General features: G+C 35.5%; 1 pseudogene; it reads right to left on the bottom strand.

Moving 5' to 3' along the window:
* Positions 1-1,580: 1,580 nt before the first annotated feature.
* Positions 1,581-3,421, bottom strand: LOC131860038 (pectinesterase-like; annotated as a pseudogene).
* Between the last annotated feature and the right edge of the window lie 5,873 nt (positions 3,422-9,294).

Here is a 9,294-nt window from a genome sequence, read left to right as displayed (position 1 = left end):
CAAAATCCATACAATATGGATACTTTCTTTCAAACATTAATAATGCTTGTTCAATGATCAAGTATCATAATTATTTTTCCTCTTGTAGTTTCAAGAATTACAATTTTGTACTCTGTCAAATCTTTGAACATTTAACCTTTTTTATTAAAAAACATAACCACAAAGAGAATTTACAAAAAAAAAATATTTTCAATGTTTTCAATATAGTTAATTAAAAGTATGCAAAGGGTCATTTCATTTATAGAAAGGAAGTATAGTGACGTATGATGAAAATGATCAAACATGTCAAAGGAACTATAGTGTACATAATTGAGATGTGCAACAATTTTCAAAGTACATACTTAAATAATTAATTATTAAAAATAATTAATTCAAGTATTACTATACAACATATATACTGTTGTATCAAATTTAGAGGACTCTTACTTCATTCACTTTGACAATATTACCAATACAAAGTTAAATAATATTATCAAAGAATGGTAATGGTCAAGATAATGAAGCTTGTATAGGTAAACCTAGGAGGAACCTATTTTCTCTCAAACTATTATCTTGATTCCTCCAAAGAACACATTGAATGCTTGGGTAAGAGAGATGACCACAAAAGAAGGAACGACTCATCAATAAGAGAAATTGTAATGGAACAATTGATCAATGGAGAAATTATCCTCCTTCAAACTCTATTAAATCCAAGAGGGTATTTTCTTGAGGTTAAATGAAAGAAATACAAGCAAGCATTGGATATTTATAATTATCTATGGTTTATAATCTATATGATTTATAATTTAGTAGATGAAAGAATAAACTATGTATGCAATTAAGGATCAAATTGAATTCTATTACTTAGTATAACCCTTCTTAGCTTATTTTATATGTAAATAATTTAGAGAAGTTTCTCTCATAAGTCATTAAAGTATTATCATCTATATGTTCACAAACTATAAGTCATAGAACTAAGTCATAATAAAAGCCATGAACTAAACTAATCATAGACTAATAAAGAACAAGAGATGAATTTTAATTTAAAGATCGATTCCATGGAGCATTTAAGTTAAACCATTGTCTATGCAAGCACTCATGATGTATCTTTGACCATGTTAATGTATTAATTAAAAAATAGTATACAATAATTTTTTTTAGTTGTAATCAATTAATAAACATGGCGAGAAATGTATCCTAGATACTACATAGACATTGCCTCCAAATTAGTACCTATTGAAAGATAAATAAATCAAATCGAAATTTACAAAATAAAAGAAAACATATACGAAACTACAATAAGAATTTGGATGTACACTCACAAATTTAACATGAATAAACAATATTATATGTTAGAAATACTAACAGATTATATAAAAAATCAAATTAAAATTATTTATAAGCAACTTGAAATTAGTTTTATCAACTAAGCACTTTGCAAACTGGCATCTTGGTTGCTTCAAATTTGTAAGCAGTTGAAATCGCCCAAAGAATAAGGATTTAATAACAATTTCACCATTTTCTCTTCATGGAGATTTTATTTCCTCTTATTTTATTTGGTAGCAATAATCCAAGAGGAGTCAAGTGGTTTTTTTAACATTTTAAAACAAGCCTCCATTATAAGGTATGGAAGTTGCTGGTAACCATGAATCACCAAAGATGAAGTTAGTTACCGTGAAATTTTGAGCGTCGGTTGTGTTCATTACATGATAACCAGGCCAAGTAACTCGTTGCGAAGTGTTTGACCCTGGACCTTGATTTCCGTATTCACCATAATACAACGTGCTCAAGGCAAATGTACCATTCCATTCTATCCACCCAGCCGGCTGGATCAAACTATCCAAATAAGATTGCATGTAAACAGTACGTGAGTACTCTTTCCATGGCCTCCCCAGGTACGTACGGACAGAGCTCATAACAGGAACCAGATCAGGGGCCGCAGTAACATTACAGCCGTGAATCGATATCCCCGTGTTTTTATTTGGGTCTGTTCTACCTTGAGCTGTGAATACATTCTGCTTCCCGGTCAATGGTGTTCGTGCCAAAAGAGTGCAGTTTTGGAATACTACAGCGGAGTTGCCGAATATGTAATCTACAGTGCCATAGATATCACATTCTCTGTAGAATTGACGGAGTGAGTGCACGTACAGAGTGTCTTGTTACCCTTTGAAGCTGCACCTGTAAAAAGCAGATAAATCTGCTCCCACCCGTAGAGCAACGGCCTGGTGCTTTATTGCAAGAAAACTTTTCCCAGATGTGGCTGCATATATTCCATTGAATCATGTTACATTATTTTAGATTATCAAAATTTAATTCTTTTCGAATTTTTAAGATCTCGACTATTCTAATAAGTAATCATGAAACATAATCTTAAATATTCATTTAAATTATTAAACACAAATTATTCCATAAACAACCTTACTTGTCTTAAAGAGAAAGTGAAATTAAAAAAAGGGAGAGAGATTTATAACACACCGAAAGTGGCAGAGTTGAAAGTAGTGGAGCCATCTACAACGCTTCTGTTACCAGTGATCACAGTGACGTCTTTTCCATCTCCAATGAGCATGATATTATATTTGTTACTCGCCACGCTTACGTATTCCTCGTACACTCCTGCGGTTACATAAATCAATGATCTGTTTGCACTTTTGTTTGCAACGGCATTAATAGCATCAGTGATTGTGGTGTAATTACCGCTGCCATTCCGCGCCACCGTCACCATGTTTCCTGTCAAATTGACGCCGGCTACAGTCTGAAGAAGCAATCTTCTGTCCTCTCCAGATAAACACGACGAGAAGTCGTCGTCGAGGGGTTCGTGATCAACTTGATGGGCGTCAGATAACAAGCGTCGGCTGTGGACTGAAGTTTTTGAGAACTTCATGGCTCTGATAAAAAGCTTCTCTACAATAGCGAGGGAATTACTCACTGACCGCGACGCATTTGCCACATGATCTGTGAAAGACAGCAAATGGAGATCGATGTTTGCCTCGTTGAGGCCGTCGAGACAGGTGATCTGGCTCGTCAGGGCTGCACTCAGATACCTCTGAATATCCACTGCATCTTTGCATTCTAATGAAGATTCTGTCAAGATTGACAGACTCTCCGTCAGATAATCGACGGTCAGATCGTACAGCTGGAGGTAGTCGTCGACGGCTTGACTCTGCTTAGCATTCATGGATGATCTGCGGGAGTCACTGGAAATGAAGCCTCCAATCGTTTGGGCTTTAGATATGCTCATGTTGAGGGCAATATGAGTCATATCTTTTGGGCCTCCTCGTAAAGACCCTGGATTTTCAGAAAGGCTTGACTCGCATGATTTACGATCAGGAGCCAATTTGCAGGCAGATGGAATGCCGTTTTGTGGAGTGGCGCCTTCACTTTGAGAAAATAAAACAACAATCACCACAACCAAAAGGAGCAGCAACTTAGAAGCCATTTATTTAATCAAATCACAAGGAAAATCAATGGAATGGAATGCAGTGCAGTGGTTGGCATACATTGTGCGCTCGGGTATTTAAAAAGCTCTGGAAACTCAAAGTCAAAGAAAACTCTAGCTAACCTTAAATATCGAGCATCGACATATATTCCACATTTTTTTAATTAAATCTTCAAAATACGGTTCGTTTTGCTTTGTCTGATGTAGATTACACCCGCTTCTATTAATTCTCTATGATCTGTCAGAGCAGTGATGGAGGTCCAGACCTGCGCGCATGACAGCCCAGCAAGGGCATGAAGTCCATGAGCTGCCAGTCAAGCGAGAGAACCTCTTATTACGTTGGAGCCTTGCGCTCAACAAGTTTTGATCCCTAGTGGGCTCATTTGGAACCATTCAACTTCACGAATAGACCAAGTGTCCATTGACACAGACATCTTATTTGAATTATAAAAAAATCTATTTTCTATATTATTATTAAATATCTATATTCCCAAAAACAGATTGCTCTTGATATTGCTTTAGTACTGATCATTGAGGACTAGCAATACTAAAAAACTGCCTTAGAGATGCAATGGGATTGCTAGGTTCCAATTCACCTAGGTTAATCATTTGGAAAGGCCAATGTTCCAGAAATGGAAATGTTTAATTATAACAATATTTAGTTGTGTAGATATTCTACAAGGATCATGTATATTTGATCTAAATTTTAGTGCTATAATTGAAGAATTCCTAGAATGATTCTTCTCTTTTATGTATATGATTTTGTAAATGATTAGCATATATGAGAGAATGAGTGTTCCTTAATGTAAAGATGAATCCAATTGAATTCATTTATGTACAATATCATATAACGAAATTGCACAACAAATTGTCAAAATCAAGAAAAGAATGTGCAATACTCAAAATTTTTAATATTAAAATATCAATAGACAAATTTCATGCTCATGGGACCGACCTAACATATAAAAATTGTAATAAAGTATATAGAGAATGAATATTTGAACATAGTGGGAAATAATAGGCATAATACGTGCAAGTATGTGGAACTAGTGTGGTTGTTCTCGCATATACATTGGGGGCGAGAATAACTTGTGTTGAGGTGTTCATCCTTGTTTGAGGATTCTCTTTAATTATATTTCAAGGTCAGTGTATCCTTGTTTGATAATCATCTCCTTCTTTTGGGATGTGTATGTATCTTTATTTGAATATCCCTTCACTCTTTTATTCCTTAAAATATTAGCATAGAATATATACTAATATTTTAATGGGGGCATGTGGATTTGTAAGCTTTGATCTTATCTATGTGTCCCCTAAGGTGTTGTTATCAATTTTTGTAATATTGGGTAATTATGAAGCATTGTTTACTTGTTTTTCCTCTATTCCTACAAGAGAAAATACTAGATGTGTTTCCTCTATTCATGTAGAAACACACACTTCGCCTATGAATCACCCAATATAATATGGTTTGCTAGCTATTAGTATTCATATAACTTATCTTGGTCACCTAGTATAGCATGGCTTACTACATATGATCGTTGTTATTGTTTATTCTTCTTGAGGTTATAGCATTGTAAATTATATCCCTATGCAATTTATTGCTAAGCTAGGCCATATCACAACTCAAATGTATATGTCATTCTAGCTTCTCCTTCTCATTTTGAACCTTAGGTCCTAATTTGAGGCAGCATTGGGCGAAGCAAGGTGCCTAGGGCACCCCACTTCTAAGAGCGGGTGGCCTAGGGTGCCTCGCTCCACAATATTTGGCCTCAAATTCAAACCATGGCATGCTTGGCTAGGTTGAGTGGGAAATTTTTTACTATTAACATTAGTACACATACTCCATACAACAAGATGACATATGCATCAACATATATCAATTGTACACCATATAATAATTTTTAGACCTAGATAACAATTGAGTATCTCTTCCAAACCAAATGAGTCTGTACCAACTTTCATACCAACAAATCTAGTAGATGGCCAACCACAAGACATATCACATATAGTTGGAACCATCACTAGACATAATCCCTCTTCACTTATTTGTATGATCACAAAGCTAGAGAGAACCTCTCATCAACTTGTAGCACTGCATTGTATAAACCCATATTCAAAACAACCAAACCACTTCTAGACGAACAAGTTTGATATCAACTTATACATGTATTTGCAACAATCTCCTCCTTTGTCATTGACGACAACACTTGTGCATAGTATCCAAAATACTTGTCTCTCCAAAATACTTCTCCCCCTTTGAGATCAAGAACAAAGGGTAATTTATTATATGTACATGTCTACAAGCTCCCCCTACAACAACATTCCCTCAAAACTAAGATTCAAAAATCTTCAAATATTTCACCATATTACTCCAAAAAAAGGATCATAAAAAATCATCATCATTTCATAGTAGGAAAAATGTTTTTGTACTATTCTCTAAGACTTGAATGGATTGAATCCTATGAGCCTATTATAGATGAGAGAACTCATTTATGACATTCACATTGAAGATGCAACTCTATTGTAACTCAAATTTGCATCCTTGAGAGAATAAAATTGTTTCTTGTATTTATCTCTCCGTTCTTGCACAAAGTATAGTTATGAATGGAGAATGTATTTCTTTGTTCTAACAACACCATCATAGTCCTTGTATACATCAAATGAATCAGCTACATAATAGTTTCCTCAATTAGTTCCTCAAATTGTTTGGTACCATTGGGCCATCTTAAAAGGTAATGATGCAACCAAACAAGATCTTCAATACATATTTTGAGATTATTTAAGTAAGATTTTAATAATTGATCCACCTTTTCACATTTTCTAATCATCTTAATATGTAGATTCTTCAATATCTTGTCTTCCTTATCTTCATTTTTCTTAGTAGCTTCACCGCTAATATCTTTTGAAGCCATATACTCAACTAGGTTTTCTTCTAAGACTTTTGGAAGTAGATCTACAACATTATTAAGAATAATTTATTTTAAATTAGATTGGGATTAAATCACATGTTCAATAATATCTTGATCATATGTTAGTATCACTAGGTACAAATCACCTATAGTTTTTAGTCCATCAGGATGCTTGATCATATCCAATACTTTGTGTACCTCAAGAGGATCTACCCAAAGGATACAGGGGAAGACATCTTTTCTTCTTCCATGAATTTATTTTGTTCATCACCTTTGTCCGGTTCATCTTCTTCACATTCTACAATTGTAGTTTTTAGTATTTTCTCCTTGACAAAATGCACCTCTTTAGATTTTATCAACTTGGAAGCATACTGCATGTTAGAGGAAGAAACCTATGTAGATGTAGCAGATAACCTTTAAGTTTTCTTTATAGTTCAATTATGTTCTTCCAAGGACATTATCACCCTTTTTCCTACTCCTATCTCTCCAATATATCCACTAGTACCTATTGTTTCATCAAAAGTCCCAACCTTTCTTAACATTGATCGTTAGGCTATTTGAAGAGAATTTCTAAAATTTCCATGCATTCAATTTTTGTAATTTTATAGGGAATATTTGTAACCCATAAAGTTTGAGGCTCTACTTCTTTTATCAAGCAATTGTCCTTATCGATCGTTAAGGTAATCTCATTTCTATAATTTTCTACAAATCTTGATGGAACCCTACTTCTGATGATCATCTCCTTCAAGATATTCAGAAGAAAATTATTGTTAGAGTGATATTTTATTAGCTAATAATTATTTATTTAATTATTAGTCTATTATATTCTATGCTTAAGCTAAACTTAGGAATCTTATAATTCTTTAGGGTTTTCTCCTTTAGGGTTTCGAGTATCCTTTTATAAGGATTCTCTCTTTGTACTTTCATAACAATTGTAATTATTGAATTGTATTCTTGTTTAACAATCAATATGACTCCTCTTTTTTGGATCTCTAAATTCTGGTCTCCATAGCATTTTTGCTTCTCTCCTTTTATGACAGGTTTGCATTCAGGTGATCTTCAAGAGCTGTAGAGTTGATTTTTCCTCAACTCCAATATGGTATTAGAGCTCCATATTTTCATTCCCCTATTCTCTTCATGAGAGTTTTTGGGCCTTGTTCTTCAAATGTGTATATTCAGGGGTTTGTGCAGTTGCTTTCTTCCATTTCTAGGGGTAACTGATTTTTTGGTACATTTTGGTGCCAAACGGACCTCACGGTTAGATTTAGGAGGCCGTTTCCATTAATTTTAATATAAAATTTGACTTATTTTGGTCATAGGTCTTCTGGAGGCAAAGCCCTGACCATATAGCCTCAGGCACGCCATTCAAGAAATTTTTTTTTTTTTTTGGTAGTTTTATGGCTTGCCTAGGCCGAATCGGTCAAGGGAGTCGTCGATGGTCTATAACCCATCAGGGCTAGCCTCAGGGTTTACCTAATGCTCTTAACACCACCGGGTCCTGTAGCAGTCATCGTAACCCACCGGTTATTGTGGCAGTAACAGCTAGCACCGCCCTCGGGAGCCGCCTATCACCACTACCATAGCTGCCACCATCGCTCGAAAAGGACTTGCCGTCACCCTTGCCAATCGTTTCACTACCTGCCGCTTGTTGTGCCTGGCCCCTGCCTTGCCCCGCCCAGCCTGGGCACCACTGCTCAACCTAGGCAGCCACTGCTCCTCCTGTTAAGATGCTTCCTACGCCTGCTTCGCTCAGCCACCACCTAGTTGCCACCAATAGGGTGTGTGTGTGTGTTTTTTTTAAGGATTTTTTATAAGCTAATGGTTATTTTGCCATAACTTGGGTAAAAGGAGTCATTTTTTGCAAAACCTTATATCATCGGAAAGATCTTTCCGATCTCTATCCAGATCTAGAGGTTTGAACTTTTGATTTTTCTTTTCTGATGGAGTTGTTTCCTATCAAAGCCAGAGGTTCTTTTTTGCACTTCGGGAGACATAACTTAAGAATCCAAACTCCATTTTTTGAAAACTTTATATCATTCAAAAGCTTGTTTTGTTTTCTTTCCATTCATATGATTTTTCTTTCCAGATTCTGCTCTAGGTATATTTTATTCATTTTTTATTTACAACACTGGATCTTGGATATTTCTCGTCCTGGGATCTCTTTCATTGAGTAGGATGTCTCGTCTTTGGTTGTTCTTTCTGTTTCTAGTCTTCTATCTCTTTTGATCATTGTAGCATTTTATTTATACAAACACACTGAGATAAAGTGCCACCATGCATTGTATACTTGGGATCTTGCACATCTTGTTCCTTATTATACATTTACTACCTATAAAGTGCCATGGGGGGTTGATGTTTGCCTGTGTTTTCCATCTACCTTTTTCACGTGAGTGTTCCTTCCATGACATTAGCCTCATGATGTGTGTCAAGTGAGTGTTCCTTCCATGACACTATGTACTTTCTCTGCACCTTCCATGTTACTGGTTCTTCGTCATGCAGTTCTTGTTGGCTGTTATTTTTAGTGTACCTGTCTCTCTCCCTCTTCAGCATTATTGGGAGGTTTGTCCTGTTGTTCTAATGCTTCCTTGGTTTGATTGATCATCTCTTTAGGATTTGGTGTTTCATGCCAGCTGTATCTTTGAGTTCAGTTGTTTGCCTTTGTTTGTCATCTGATTCAAGTAGTGCCATTTGAGTGCACTCATGCAGATTATAGTCTTCTCTACCTAGTCATGTTCTATTTCAATGGAGGTTCTTCATACCAGCAGTTACTCTTCGACAATGTTTGTAGCTATCTCATGCTTAAGTGGTGTTCTTCTTGCTCTTCTTTTTGTTCCTATCTTTTGGAGCACTCTTGTTTGGAGGCTTCATAGACCTTCACTTGAGCTTTCATCTCTTCTTGGAGAGGATTTTTATTCCCACAGGTTTTTCTCCTTTTTCTCCACTTTGCAGAGATTTTATCATACTTGGGTACCT

The sequence above is a fragment of the Cryptomeria japonica genome, chromosome 11, assembly GCF_030272615.1.
Source record: "Cryptomeria japonica chromosome 11, Sugi_1.0, whole genome shotgun sequence".
Taxonomy (NCBI): domain Eukaryota; kingdom Viridiplantae; phylum Streptophyta; class Pinopsida; order Cupressales; family Cupressaceae; genus Cryptomeria; species Cryptomeria japonica.
The sequence above is the reverse complement of the archived record's forward strand: the minus strand, read 5'-3'. Positions and strand labels throughout refer to the sequence as shown.